Here is a 15,796-nt window from a genome sequence, read left to right as displayed (position 1 = left end):
GCTGCTGCAGCGTCGTAGTTGTTAGTTATAGACTTGTAACCAGGTCAGCGCAAAGTTAGCACTACACTTTTCGAAATTGGAAAGGTTAAATACGCCATGAGTTTAAGCTTTTATGTTATTTTATTTTAGCTGTGATTGAAAAAAAAACAATGGTATGTAGTGCTAGCTTGTATTTTTTTTTAGCGGCTTATTTAACCCTGATCAACTAACGGGATTCCCACGATGTGCGCTACCCCAATTGCGTTGAACCAGAGGGAGAAAGCTTTAGTTGAATTTCGCGGGCATGCGACGAGTTGTGCCTAGTCATTGCATGACGTTTCGTGCTCGTCGGTTAACTGTGCCCCTAAAACGGCAGTCACCGGTCGGGAGTTGGTGTAGATTGAGACCGACTCCCTGTGAATGCTGTTTATGGCTTGTCTGTAGGCTTTCGGGTACAGTGGTGGTTTTATAAACCTGCGGCCCGCCAATTGCCTTTTATGCTACCAACAACGTTTATTTGTCACTTGCGGTTGTGTGCGCCGAGAAAGAGAGCACACTGCCGAAGGTAGCACCGTGTATTTTCCGGTTGTTCACAGTCGAGAATTTGTTCGCCATCAGTGTGAACACCCAGATGTAGAGGGACTTCTTTCGTCCAGGTGGTGAAAGCCTTGCCGACGATTTCCTAGAGGAGACGGTGAAGCTCCTTTCAGTACACAAGCTAGAAAGTTCAGAGAGGAAACCGTTTACCTTCGAACCCAGGTCATCAATTTCATTGCCTGAACTGTTGGCTGGAGTTCTTGCCAGTTATGTCGGACTGCATGCAGCTGTGAGAATGAGCAGTTAATTAGCCATTGCGATTATTACAATTTTTCGGAGCTATTAAACGATTCCCAATATCAATAAATACAAAGAAGACGGAACACTTTTGAAAATGAAGTACAAATGTTTTATTTTATTTAAATGTATTGTTTATTTTGTATTTTTTAATACATAAGCAGGGTTCGGAATCTCATGAAAATGCATGTTTTCATTGGGCATATTTAAATCGTAATGGTTAAGTTATCTTTACGAATCATTTCCTATAAATAGCATTCAATCGTTAGTGCATCGTTTTGCACTAAATACACGGTTTTGCAAAAAATACCGATTTTTGCATATTTATAGCGCATATTTTAGTATATTTTACAATAAATGCATGTTGTTTCTGCATATGTTTTTTTTTTTTGTATTTACAACCAACTAAATTTAGTTGGAGATTAAGAAAATTCAAGAGAACGGTCGTGTTTTTAATTTGCTCCCGCATTTTTGGCGTATTTGTGCGGATTATAATTTTTGCAAATAAAATAAAACAAAACTAAGCTTGATTACTTTAATTGCATGCGAATAATACGATATTCATTCGCTATTTCAAGTACGGCGCGTAACAATAATCAATAAAATTTTCTTGCGCTATATAAGTTTAATCGATTCCAATTCGTTTGTTTGTTTTGCCGCTCGTTTGTTATGTCGGTCACTGCTCCTGCTCCACTGACTGAGCAAAGGCTTCCCCTCTGCAAATACAGCTAAATTTGATGAAGGTGCAGTTATCACACTCACAGTTGTATACAATAAGTCGAACGAGCTAGAGAAAAATTACAGAAGTGGAGAACAAACTCACAAAACGGATTGAGGAGAAGATTTCGTCACTCGCTGCTGCTGCAGCTGAATCATCTACGCACATTTCGGCATTGAAGGAGAGAGTGGAAAAGTCGGAGTCAATTTCAGGTACAGCAGAGATCGACTGCTGACATTGCTGCGGATACCAGTGTGCGGACTGTAAATTTTTTTTTAGTGGTAGATAAGCCTTAAAAATGATGGCAAATTCCAAAACAATGTGGTAGATTTACATATACATATTTATGTATGCGTTAGGGCGGGTCAATTTGTATGGGAGATTTTTTTGACTATACGTGTATAGCAGAGAAGGATTATATGTGTAATTCTAAGAAAATTTGCCGAAGAAACCATGAGCCTAAAATCAATTTGGAGTTTGCCAAATTGCGAACATAAGTTTCTTAGCATTTTGCTTAGTGTCGTAAAGTAGAGCTTTAATTTCGTATAAAAATATGCTATAAGGGGGTTTCTTGGTATGAGGAGTCCATTTCTGCACGTATCTTTTTCTGAAAACTTCCACCGGAGGGCCCAACAATAAAAATTTTGACATTTTCTTCGAAACCTATTCTCGCAACTATGCAAGCTACAAATAGATTTTAGACCCATGGTTTCTTCAGCGAATTTGGTTAGAATTACGCGTACAATCTCCTATGCTATACGCGCATAATAAAATGCCCCGCCCTAGTATGCATGTAATAAAATATTTTAGTTTTTAAGTCTTTTATTAGTCTATAAAAGATACAATACTCTCACACATACGTACATATATTACTAATGTAAAAGAAAAACAAAGAAATACGTATTTCGGTGTTACATATGTAGGTATGTCAAAAAACAATGAGGTTTCTCCGGAACTATCTTCCAGCGATAATGGTTTTGGATGGATTTGGTTTGTCATGAAATGTATTTCTTATTAAAATATATTTCATAAATAGCTTAAAAAAAGTACCTTAGGGTAATTTTAGCGAAGACGATACCACAGGTAATCATAGATCGATTTTTATCGATTTAGTTTTCACTATTTTCTCTATTTTACAACGCTTTTGTCAACTTGCAATGTTGTGTGTCCAGACCATTTTTAGCTATAATTATAGATTATAATCAAAGTTCCTATACAAAAGTGTAGCCATCATCCTCGTCGGTACGCCTTGCCGGAAGTAGTTAAATATTGCGCCTAAAAACATGCACTACATACGCGGAAATGGGCGCCAAACTGACTTCCAAAATGTATGTATACAGTTTTACTGCGGTGTGTACACAACGTAGCTATGCTTAGTTAAAATAAAATACAAGGCAAAAATGTGCAAAGTAAATTGTTACGTTATGGAACACTTAGGTTGCAAACAGAGTGGAAGCGAAGCCGAAGACGAAGATGAAGACGAAACCGAAGACGAAAAACAGTGCAGTAGTAAACATATGAAAGTGATCACAGTGCAAGCAAAGACGAAGACGAAGATGAAGACGTTGCGCAAGCGGTCAGCTTGAAACAGTGCGGTACTGTTTTCAAAGACGAATCGCTTGCTGTGATGAATTGTTTACAATTTATTTAAATGTTTGCAATTGTGAAAAAACGCGTTTTTCAAGAAATTGGCTAAATTTTTGGCAAAATGTAATCAAACGTATTAATTGGCATTCTTGTATATTTGAAAAATGTCTGTCCGTCTTGCCGTAACACATAATACAAGTGGCGAAATTCTCCAAAAGTTGTCCTATACAAATTATTTCATGAATTGCTGTTTTTTCTTTATTTTCTTTTGATTTTATCTAAAAAAATGGTTTTATTTAGAAACAAATCTTCATATCATTCATCTTCCACTATGTACACTCGCCAGCTTGCCCGCAACGCAAGCAATTCGTCTTCGGCTTCGTCTACATCTTCGTCTTCGGCTTCGCTTCCACTCTGTTTGCAACCTTAAGGCCCGTCCACATATAACTTTGGCGTTGCGTTGGCGTTGGCGTTGCTTCAACAGCTGACTATGAATACATACATGAATTCAAATGCAGCCGTAAATCGATTTAACAAATCTTTTATTTTAAAAATGAAATCTTGTTATAATATAGTTTTTAAAACCAAAAACGAATGTAACACCTTCAGAGGGTAACAATAAATAACAAAAATCACTTATATAATAGTGATGTACAAAAAAAAAATCTTTAAAAATACGCATACTTTTTAAAAATATTTGTTTCATCACATTTTGCAATAGGACTGCGAAATTACTAAATTTATTATAACTCATATTAATTGATTAATCGCACAATCCGCTTTTAAGAGCTCGGCGCTAAAAATTAAATAAAAACCTATAATGAGCCGAGATCAGCTATTTCCACAATTTCTTCAAAATCACCTATAGCGTCTGAATCATTTACATTTCTGTTGTTGTCATATATTGAGCTATTCAACCGTGATGACATACTGTTTGATATGGGAAACGTTTTGCAGCAGAAACTATTAGCCTTCATATAACACTTTATTCGAACTATTGAGTTAAGGCTTTTCAACCTCATCCTATTTCGAATCTTAGTTTTTGTTGAATTCATTAATCATTCAAAAAAACGCGCTCAACAAAAGCCTAATAAAGGATAATAATATGAATTTACTTATATTTCCAAACATTTTATTGCCTGTTGCGGTTTTCACTCCGTAAGCAATTATCCAAAATTATTCAAAATCGGATGGAATGGTTTTAAGAAAAGTTATTCCATGGGAAAGTTAAAAGATTTAAACTGCTTTTATTTCCTTCAAAATAAAATAGTGAATTAACAGGTCCCTGAAACTTGTCCTCTTGTGATTCACACACTTTTCTGGAAACAAAATCAAAGCTTTTTTAAAAGTATTTAAATGACTAGGTAATCGTTTCAAAAGTTTTTTGATAAGGGTGATTAAACATTTTTGACAGTCTTTTAATATGCTTCTTAAGTCAAGTTTATCACGCAGTTTATTAGCCTCTTCTGTAAAATTATCGTGAAAAACTAAGTTTTGTATATTTTTATAATAGGAAAAAACTATATTTGAAGGGAAAAAATCGCCAAAAATCGCCAGTGGCGATTTCCTAAATTTTTACGCCCAAATATTCAAGAAGAATTTCCAAATTGGTGCGAAATCGCCAAATCTCGACACTCTGTCGTAAATATCTGTATGATACGCTGTTACAACCGTCTTAGTACATTTTGGAACTTAATGCTTTGTTAAAAAAAACCCCCTCACGATACAGAACATGATGCTTATGACGTACATATACTTTGAAAATGACATGTAACATGTGGTGGTGTGCAATAACACCATACGCAATAACGCCATATGGTCTTATTTCCATTTTATTTTGGAAATAAAACCATATGGCGTTATTTCCAATCCAGAAGTGAAATAAAGTCATATCCAAATTTGTGCAAATGAGTAATAAAGCCATATTCTGAAATGACACTCTCAAGGCGAATTAATAAGGCGGTGTTACCGGCTAATCTGAATTTTTCGCCGTAGAGAACATTACGTCCAAATGCAATGAATGATTTAAATTGATACAAATTATTACTAATAAAATGAAATAAATAATTATTTAATATTTTTCATGACCCCCGCGTCTCGCTGCACTCCACTCGCGACGACTTATTCTTGATAGCGAACTTTGAAAACTTGTCTACACAGCTCAGAAACTTCTGTTTTTCAATCTCAAAAATATCCATGTGAATGATCTCGCAAGGATAGCTGGGAATCGGTGTCGGCTGGAGGTGAGGCTTAGCCGGATGCCTGTCATATTTATTAAGCTTACACACTTCGCACTGCCAAACTGCACTTCCCTAAGTTGTTTTGACATACCTGGAAAGTAGTACTTTTCTAGAATCTACTCCCTATTTTCCTTCGGATTCCTGTGGGCTCTGCGATGCTCTTCTTCGAATATATCGAAAATTCTATCAGGGATAGTCACGTCCTCCACTAGGCGCTGAGTTATCCTGATCCTATACCTGTGGAAATTATTAACATACACGTTTTGCAATAATTGGAGAAATTCCTCAGGAATTTTTGTGCCATTTATAACATTAGGATTAAGGCATTCTTTTAGAATTGGAATAACGTTTGCACTGTCGATATTTGGTAGAGAAATAAAATATCTGCGGTAGCCATGATGCGGTTGCTCATGGCATCGAGATGCCTGACCTACTAAATATCACCTGATTCCTAAAGACGTTTATGGGGGCCTCGACGTGTGGTATAAGATCGGAATTATCCTGTTCATCGGAGTGCATTGTTGCTACCTCATCGCAATTTCCTATTTCGCTTCCTGACGGTTGAGCCACCACGGAATCCGTTAAGGCGTTGAGTTCGGTCTTAAGAAGGGAAAGAGCATCCGCGCCACATTAACCTTCCCTGGCTTCTACATTATTTCACAGTTATATTCTTCGATGCGTGCTTTCCACCTCTTTAGTTTTGCATTATAATTGCGACAGCTTAAGGAAAAATGTTAATGGTTGGTGATCAGTATATATTTTTATCTTTTTGGCACCGTACAAATACGACCTCAAATTATCTAATGTCCACACTATGGCTAGCATCTTCTTTTCATTCGTAGCGTAGTTTTCCTCGGCCTTGTTCAGAGAGCGAGAAATATATGCATCGGAGATGCCAGGATATCATCGGAAGTTAGCATACGTTTTAGGTCATCGAAAGGCTTGCAAAGCCGCACTGTCAAGTTGTATTGCTACCTTCCTCGATGCACTGGCTTTTATTTGTGCATTTTTCCCGCGCGTTAGATTTGTCAATGGTTTAGCTATTTTTTGCGTAGTCACGAACGAACTTCCTATAGTAGGAGATCATTCCCAAAAAACTTTTCAAATCTTTCCAATTGCATTTTAGTAAAATTAAATTCATGGCCTCAACCTTGTTTGGGTCAGGACGAACTCCTTCGGGAGTGATGATGTACCCCAAAAATTCAACTTCAATTTGCAGGAAGCAGGTTTTTTCTAAATTCACTTTTAGATTAGATTCCAGCAATCGAGAAAATACCATTTCGACAATGATATTGTCGATGTACACATAGCAGATTTTACCGACATATTGTTTCAGTACGTCGTCGATCATACGCTGGAAGATGGCTGGCGCGTTCTTGAGGCCAAAAGGCAATCTCAAAAATTCGTATTTACCGTTCTTGGTCGAAAAAGCAGTCTTAGATATGTCGGATTCCTTCATAGGGATTTGGTGGAACCCAGAAGTTAAGTCAATGGTCGTGATGTAACGGGAGTTGCCAAGGCTACACAAAGTAGCGTTTATGTCAGGGATAGGATAAATGTTGGGAATCGTTACAGCGTTAAGCCTTTTGTAGTCAATTACCATACGGTACTGCTTCTCCCCATTTGGTTTAGGTTTCTTAGAAACCACCCAAATAGGAGAGTTGTATGGACTCTTTGATGGTCGGATAACTCCCTCTTGCAGCAATTCGTTCACCTGCCGGTCGACATCTTCTCTCATGCAAGAAGGATAAGGATAGCTTTTGCTATAAACTGGTTCAGAAGTTGACGTTTTAATTTCTGCGCGTACGCAAGTGTCTACTAATTCCTTCCCCTTAATAGGTAGGAAAAGGTTGCTAAATTTAGCTACTAGTTTGTTCACTTTTTTCTCCGTTTCAACAGGGATGTCCTTAGACAAGATATAATTCATTTGGGCGGATACGCGAGCCTTCTGCGGGATTTTAAATTCGTTAACCTTTAGAATTTTAGATTTTCTGTCCACTAAGCGTATCGTCCCCTATAATTCCGTCATATGAGGCTAATCCTGGGAGCACAAAGGAGGTTATGTCAGAGTCAACGTTTATATCCTTAAACAAATTCAAACTTATTTTTTCCTGTTTCGGGATACTTCCGCCTTACCGATCTTACGGTAAAGGATCTGTGGACTGGTTTGCCTTGCTTGACGACCGTTTGCTTAATGAAGTTTTTATTGGCACCATTGTCGACAAGAAAATCTAAGGTGCGGCCGTCAGGGAGTACGTACTCTAAGTAAGGTACGCTAGATGGCCATTGGATAAAAAATTCTCCTCCTGTGCCTCCTGTGAAGTCTGCAAGTAGTTAGTCACTTCGTCATTGTTACCGTCCGTCTCTATGTTGAACAGCTTTTGCTGTTTTCGCGGAAGATTATTCGATCTTGCACCTCGTTTAAAAGGATTCGGTCTATTCATGTAGTTCACTTTGCGCGATTGGACCGACTGGTCTACGTCCATCTTCTCGACGGGTGGCTGAGAGGTTGACGGAGGATCTCGCCTAGGAGTAGTGTGTCCAACTCGTTTTTCAAAGGGATATCGTCGCTCTTGGGGACGCCATGTTTTCCTTGGTGGAAGTTGAGGCGCCTTGTTACCATCCAAACCATGCATGCGATCTGGCATGGTATTCATGGGTGCGACAATACGGTTATTAAACCGTGCACTGTGTACCTTGTAGCTCCTCAAATTTGTATTCTGTATCTCGAGGCACCTTGAGTATGCCTCAGGTAGATTCTTACGACGCTGAACCAGGAGCATCTTTGAAAGATCCCCACTCAATCCACGGATGAACACATCAAGCGCACGATTTCTTTACGTATCTATTAGTACCTGCACTGTCTCCTGAGAGTATTTCTCAGTTTTGAGTTTATTTATAATTAAAGCAAATTGGTGATTCACGGCTCCATAGAAGGCATCGAGCCGCGAATCCTTTTGGGAGAGTTGGTACTCCAAGGTGCGTATGTCGCGTTTGTCGGCGTAATGGAGTGATAGACACTCCTTCATGGCAGTCCAGTCAGTGTCAAAAATGCTATAGGATATGAGCGCAGTATCGGCGGGCCCGCGTATCTATTGTCGAATCTGCTGTAAAATCGCACGATAGATTGGCTTATCCTTTACCAGCTCGAAATCAGTAAGGATGCTCTCGACAGCATGGACCCATGACACAAACATAGTTGGATTACCGTTGAACACCCGTAGCTCCTTCACAGAGTCTGGAAGTCTCGAGATATCCCTAAGTTCCGCCTCCGTTGCTGGAGCTCGAGGCTGAACTTGTACTTCTGCTTCCACTCCATTTAGCTGCGGAGTAGCAGTTTCTATCTAAGCGATCCTGTTTTGAAGTGTGTCCAAGCTTGATACACGCCTCTCTATCCCATTCAGCTGGTCCATAAGTGCATTAACTGCACCAGTCAATCTCCTTACGTTGTCCGCATCCATCCTGGAAATAAACAAAGAAAAATATGCAGACGAAAAGTGATTATTTATACTCACAATACTGCAAGGATCATTTATTTGTCATTTGATTATTTTTTGATTAGTTTCACTTAAGGACTTTAATAGCTTTTTGATATTTTGCTTACTGGCTTCTTTTAGATAGCCTTTTAGCTAATTTTTATTTTTCACTTTTATTTGGTATAACTTTCCACTTTTCACAATCACTTAATCACTGATTTGATTATGCCGAATTTACTTTACTACTAATACTACTGGTCCCTGTCCCACGTTGGGCGGCAGTTAAGGACTGAAGGTCCTGAGTAACTAAAAAAAATTAAAGGGCAAACTTGCCCTGGAATTGAAAGAGGTAATTTAAACGTTATAATAAAAGTACTTTATTGACATAAATAAATAAGCACAATTGACTATAGTAACACCCCGATGCAACTGCCGCTGCTCCGAGTTCTGCCGCCCTTTATAGCCTGTTCCGCTGCCGTTGTGCTGACACCGCTGCAATGCCTAATGAATTGGCTCCGTTATACTAATGGTTGCGTAAGCATTAGCCAGAGGTACTAACTGTGGCCGACGGTTCCTATAGGTGTCTGATAGCGTTGCACAATATTGCTATTGCATGATATGATGAAATTGACAAAAGTGTAGGATGTCAATTATGTTGTGAACCATAATTATGCAACATGTTGGGTGACGGCGGATGTGCTAACTTACACTGATAATAAAATCTGCGTAAATATAACGAAAACTTGCGTACATTTAACGAAAGTTTTCGTCATTTTGAGCAAACCCGTTTTCGTACATACTACGAAAATATGAGACATCAGATCTTAGTACATTTTACGAACGTATTTGTACTATTTACGAACGAATTTGGTACTACTAACTAAAGAATTTCGTACTATTTCTTTATTTTTTTACGAAATTTTTGTAAAATGCACAAAATAGTTCGTATATTTAACGAAATTATTTTCCTAAAAACTGCGGTTGTTTCGTAGAACTTCCGATTGCTTTCATTCACCACATTGTAAAAAACATAAGACGAATTATAACACAACACTTTTATTTTGCTTTTATTCCTAACTTTAAGGGGGTTTTCTTTAACAAAATGTTTTGTAATGTTTTTATGTGGAGTTACTTGGCAGATTCGCAGCCTCGTCGATGTTGTTTCCTTTCTCGACTATAAATTAAAAGAAAATTATAAGGCGTCTGAAAGGCTAGTTTCAGTGAAAAATCATACATGTACTTACTTAAAATTTCATTAAGTAGTGCGTCTGTTCCTGTCTTGGACTTGCCGTTGATAGCTAACTGATGAAATTGCCTATTTATGAAGTCCCACATTGCAGAGCAAGGCTCAGCGTGGGTGATGCTAAAAAGCATTTATCACTTAATTTTATATTTTAGTTTTGTCCAGCAAAAGTTTCTTAAAACTTTTAAAATTATATTATACGTCACAGTAGCCAGCCAGTAGTTTCGCAATGACACGCAGTACGTAAAAATATGATAAAATACTAAACTGACGGTAATTAAGTATATTGTACGAAAATATTCGTCTGTTGTACGAATTAAAAAAAAAAATTTCTTCATTTGTTCTATGTACGAAAGTATTAAGTAAATTGTACGAATACAGAATTGTAGATTTCGTAAATTTTAAAACCATACGTAAATATTACGAATGCCTTCGTACAATATACAAAATTATTCGTACAGAGATTTGTTCAGTAATTTACGAATGTGTTTCGTAAAATAAACGAAAGATTTCGTAAACTGTACAGAAAAAAGGCTTTACGAAAGTCCTTTCGTTATATTTCCGAATGGTTCGTAAAATCTTGTTTCGTTGTGACATGTGTTCGTATTATGAACGAAAGTTTCGTATATTGTACAAAAACCAAGCCTACGAAAGTTTTTCGTAGCACTTTTACGAAATTGTATTTTCAGTGTATATATATGTATATATATATTGTAGCTCTGTTTTCCACAAATCGACGAACTCCTCGTCCCATGACTTACAGGCGCCTGCATGTATTAGTAAGCCAAAAATGCGTACAACTCTTTGAAATTGTGTCTTCACACGGGTGAAGAAAAAATTTTTTTTCGAAAAAATCAGCCGCTTTACGATTTGTAGAACGTATAATAATATCCACTATATCGTTAAGGAATAATTGCTGAAAAGTCTATGAGATTTAAAATATCCCTGATTTTCGCGAACGATGTCTGCTACTCGTGAATGGGTTAGTGGGTTTGAGCTCGTATTCCATAAAAGCCCATTTTTACCATAGAGACGCTAAGGATGGGACAAGTTTAGAGGTATACTAGAGGACCCGGCGAACTTCGTCCCGCCCAAAATTATTTATTTATTGAAACATTTGGTTACGGTTGCCAGACATACTGATTTTATTCATGCCTTCAATCAGTACGCTAATGTCCTGATTTTTCAAAATCTATACTGATTTGTACTGATTTTTCAATTCAAACAAAATGCTTTAGGATTTTCTTAAGGTTTTCACATATCGTTGAAACTTCCTTAAACTGTACTGAAAAAGGAAGAAGAAAATAGTTTTACTGTAGTTGACATGTTTGATATGCCCAAGAAATTAATACAACAAGAAGATCAATCGTTTTATAGGCATATGGCCGGGTTGTTGGGTACCAGTTACGATAATATGATGTAGCTTAAATTATTTAAAAAGAAGGCTGACTTTTTTTTTGTCAAGTGTTGTTAGTTATCTCGAAAATAACTTTCAGTTTAATAACAACAAATTTGAATAATCGAATGGCTTTTGCCTATAACTTACAACTCTTTTTTCTCAATTTACTTACATTGTAAAAGAGTTTTGGATACAGGACAAAGTTTTTGCGAAAAAATTATTTAAGCCGTGAGGAAATATAGATGAAGTCCTTAAAAAGTGGTACATTTTCACAGTTAGAAAAAATATTTAATTTTGTTTTTTTTTTCAATAGCACACTCAAACGAAGCTATTGAGAGGATCTTAGGTATAAAGTTTGTTCCCTGACGCAAATAGAGAAACCGTCTTCTAATTAAAATTTTTGAAAGTGGCCTTCAAATCAAAAGTAATTTTAAAATGAAATGTATAGAATTCTTTGACTATTTAACTACTACTATTTAACACTGAAAATGGGCATTATCTCATTATTGTTATTCAAAAATATAAATATAAAATAATTTATTGGCTCCTGTGTATAATGATGTGTACACTCATGTTCAAAAGAGTAACACTTTTATTTTTAATAAACTATATTTTATTTATATACCAAAATATAGTTTAAAAGCAGAACTCTGGCGTTGTAAAGTATTTTCTGTTACTTAATAATAATAATAATAGATTGGCGCTCACACATATGTTAGAGTGGCGTGCGCCTTGATGTTGTCACACAAAGCGGAGGACCTACAGTTTTACGCCGACTCCGAATGGCGATTGTATTTTTTTGAGAAGATGTTTTTCATGGCAGAAATACACACGGAGGTTTGCCATTCTCTGCCGAGGGACAACCGCTGTTAAGAAAAAACCTTTTTTCTATATTTTTTTGCGATGGTGCTTTGACCAGGGTTTGAACCTAGGTGCTGCGGAGTGGAAGCGCGCACTGCTTACCACTACACCACAGCACTGTCTGCACAAGAAAAACACTCATATTTCAAAATGGTTATCTTTTTATAAAGAAATCGCATACCTGGCCAGTATATTTGACGGCTAATAGATAAGGATTGAGCCAAGAGCTTGTGTGAGCAAATCCAATATTTGGCAGCTAATGCCAGTTACGCGGTTTTGCAGAATGACGATACGCGGTTTTGTACTTTAAACGATGATATGTATTTACAAATAGGTACTAGTTTCAATAGTTCTGGAAGGCGCCACACCCTTTTTCCCAATAGCCCCCATTTTTCTCTATGAATATGAGATTGATTTCAAATATTTCCATACCAAGTTTTAGGACTCTACCACAAATAATTCCACAGATATGCGGTATGAAAAATTCGATTTCTATGGGAGATGCCACGCTTCCTTGATATATCGAAATCATTATCAGCCTATAACCATCCTTGCAAAGTCTGCAGTAGGTGTCTCTCTTCTTCTTTATTGGCGCTGCACAGTGTATCATTTCCATATTCTAGAAAAGATTAATTACATTATTTTATGTCGCCAAATTTAAAAACAACGTCAAGAATGTTTTTAGAAATGTCTGATAGAGACGAAACAATAACAACTAAAAGATTTTAATCAAAGTGTATGGCGGGACGGGGTTTGCTTTGGAAAATTACCGAGAGCAATAATATTTAAACTTGTATATTTGAAACTGAATCTCAATGTTTATTTTGTCGGTGTTATGTGATTTATGCAACAATTACTAAAATACCATTTTGGTCTTATTTGCTTGGGTATGTTCTTTTTAATGAATATACATTTTTGGGATTTTAGCTAGGACTGAGTATTTCATGTAAAAGTTAAACGATGTTGACTTAGACTTATCTTTAGCAAATTATTATTTTTATTAGACCCGAAAACTCGTTATCCGCCACTATTCGATAAAGTTTGTATCTCAGTTAAAGTGCAGGTTTTGATGAAATTTTCGTTTTTCTGGCCTACTGGGAATTTCATTTTCTTCGAGTAATTCATTTGCATTTTATCTCGACCGAGACAAATTCTTGTATTTTTGCTTTGAATAGAGAAAGCCTGATTCATTACATTTCCAATGGTATTCAATTTTTGTAAAGAGAGCAAGAAATATTGAACTTATAACAGAATTTTGTTGACCCAACTTGACTTTTTTATCGATATTTTCCAAGCCCATAATTAAAAAAATATATTTATTTTTAAGTCCATTTCTGTCAGTTTATAATTCCTTGTTATAGGGAACTTCTAAATATAAATTTTGGGCATTTTAGCCTTTTAGTTAGTTAAATATTTCAGGTTTTGCATTTTTTAAAATTGCAGTTATATAATAGGGTGGCGTGACAGTAACTATAAATTACCATTTTTTTGTAAAAAGCTTCGCCTATCTTATAACGTACCTTGTGCATTATTCTATCTTCAATAGTTTTCGAATTACAGAATTAAAAGCAGCTAGATGGGTAAAATCTTTCACTGTGCGCAGTAACCCCCTAACCGATTTTGGCCGAGTTCAAAACAGCACTCCAGTCATTTCTCTTCTGTGCCAACTGACGCCAATTGGAAATGCCAAGTCCTTCTCCATTTAGTCTTTCCAACGCGGAGGAGGCCTTCCTCTGTTACCAGCATCGCGGCCCGCGTTTAATACTTTCAGAGCAGGAGTGTTTCTGTCCACTCGAACGACATGGCCAAGCCAGGGGAGCCGCAGAATTTTAATTCGCTGCACTATGTCTATATCGTTGTAAAGCTCATATAGCTCATCGTTAAATCGTCAGCTGTATTCACCATCGCTAACGCGTAAATATCCGTAAATCTTTCGCAGAATCTTTCTCTCGAAAACTCCAAGAGCCGCTTCGTCACATCCCAGCAAAAAACACGATTACCACAGAAACGAAAGTGGAAATGAGCTAGGCGATGGGAATCGCTTACCGTTTCGCTTCAAGAAGGCCTTATTTTAACATGGGCATGTCATTGGAGGTAAGCCCTTACCCGCAGCATTACCTTCAAACGAAGGGAGAACGCATGGATATACAGAATCCAGAGAAGGGAACAAAGAATGCCTTACAGAGAAACTAATATAGAACACCTAGATAAGTACATACTTATTTATATTAAATTGAAATCAGAAAATGTCTTAAAAGGTTAAAATTAATTAAAATTTTTATAAATCAGCGTACATATGTATGTATTTAGGTATTTAGATTTTCTTTAAAATCGGTATGTACATACATGCATATTTAATTAAGCTTAAAATTGTACTTCCTCACTCTTGTACGTCACTTCATTGACTGACTTCAACTTCGCTGCAAATTGAACAAAGCAAAACATGATTTTTATGCGAGACAAATTTCCACAGAAAGTAACGGTAGAAAAAGAATTTTTGGATATTCATTCAGCTGACTACGATGCAGCATTCTACTTTGCATTCCCCGAAATGAAGCAAAGAAGCGAAACAAATAAAATATTGTAGGACATTCTACTTTGCATTTCCCGAAATGAAGCAAAGAGGCGAAACGAATAAAATATTGTAGGACATTCTACTTTGCATTTAAGAAAAAGGAAAGGAGTGTAAAAAAATAAATAAAAAGTTAGAAAATAAATTAGTAACAAAATTATAGTTAAAAAACCAACAACACGATTTTATTACAATAAGAACTAAAAAGAAAAAAATGATTTATTGATTTAAAGACTCGTTAGATAAGGATACGAAGTTCCCTAACATGATTATTTTTAATCTTTTAAACTAGCTTAAAATAGGATTAAAGTAATTTGCACGTAGTCATAGTCGAAATAGAGTAAAGTAGAGCAGTTATTTTTTGCAGGTATCCCATTGGAAACATAGAGCACCCCATTGGTAGAGGGGTTCGGGTGTACGAATTTGTTGTAACATCAGGAGTTGAAGACTTGCTCTAGCTGCTAGTCTTTTAAAATTTCCTCCAATGACGTCGTAAGCAGATTTCCCATGTGAAGTTGCAACAAAGTTCAATTCTGCCATTTCCTTGAAGGGATTTTCATGATTTCAGACCTTCTGTAAAGTTAATATCATTTATTCGAATTGTTTTTGTTTTTTACACACCTTTCCTCTTTCAAAAATATACAATTTCATAAAATTTGTGTTTGTTATTTTTTTGGCCTTTATAACAATTGTATTCAACAATTTATATTGAGCTCGAGGCCGTTTTAAATGAAAATTTGTATTGTGGAAAAGCAACAATAATTTGAAAAAATGGTAGAAGTGATAGCTATTTCGGAAATCACCACATTTCCTCATCAGACTTCTTTCAGTAGGATTCGAACCGACGATCCCACTGACTCAGCCAGTTGCCTATGCACCGTGCTAAG

General features: G+C 36.5%; 1 protein-coding gene across 2 annotated transcripts in view; it reads left to right on the top strand.

Moving 5' to 3' along the window:
* Positions 1-15,796, top strand: part of dos (daughter of sevenless) — a 352,985-nt gene that overhangs the window by 192,748 nt on the left and 144,441 nt on the right. The window lies entirely within an intron of this gene.

The sequence above is a fragment of the Rhagoletis zephyria genome, unplaced genomic scaffold (assembly GCF_001687245.7).
Source record: "Rhagoletis zephyria isolate East Lansing unplaced genomic scaffold, Rhagoletis_zephyria_1.1 Rzeph_scaffold_00197, whole genome shotgun sequence".
NCBI classification, from domain to species: Eukaryota; Metazoa; Arthropoda; class Insecta; order Diptera; family Tephritidae; genus Rhagoletis; species Rhagoletis zephyria.
This window is presented reverse-complemented; position numbering and strand designations above follow the sequence as displayed.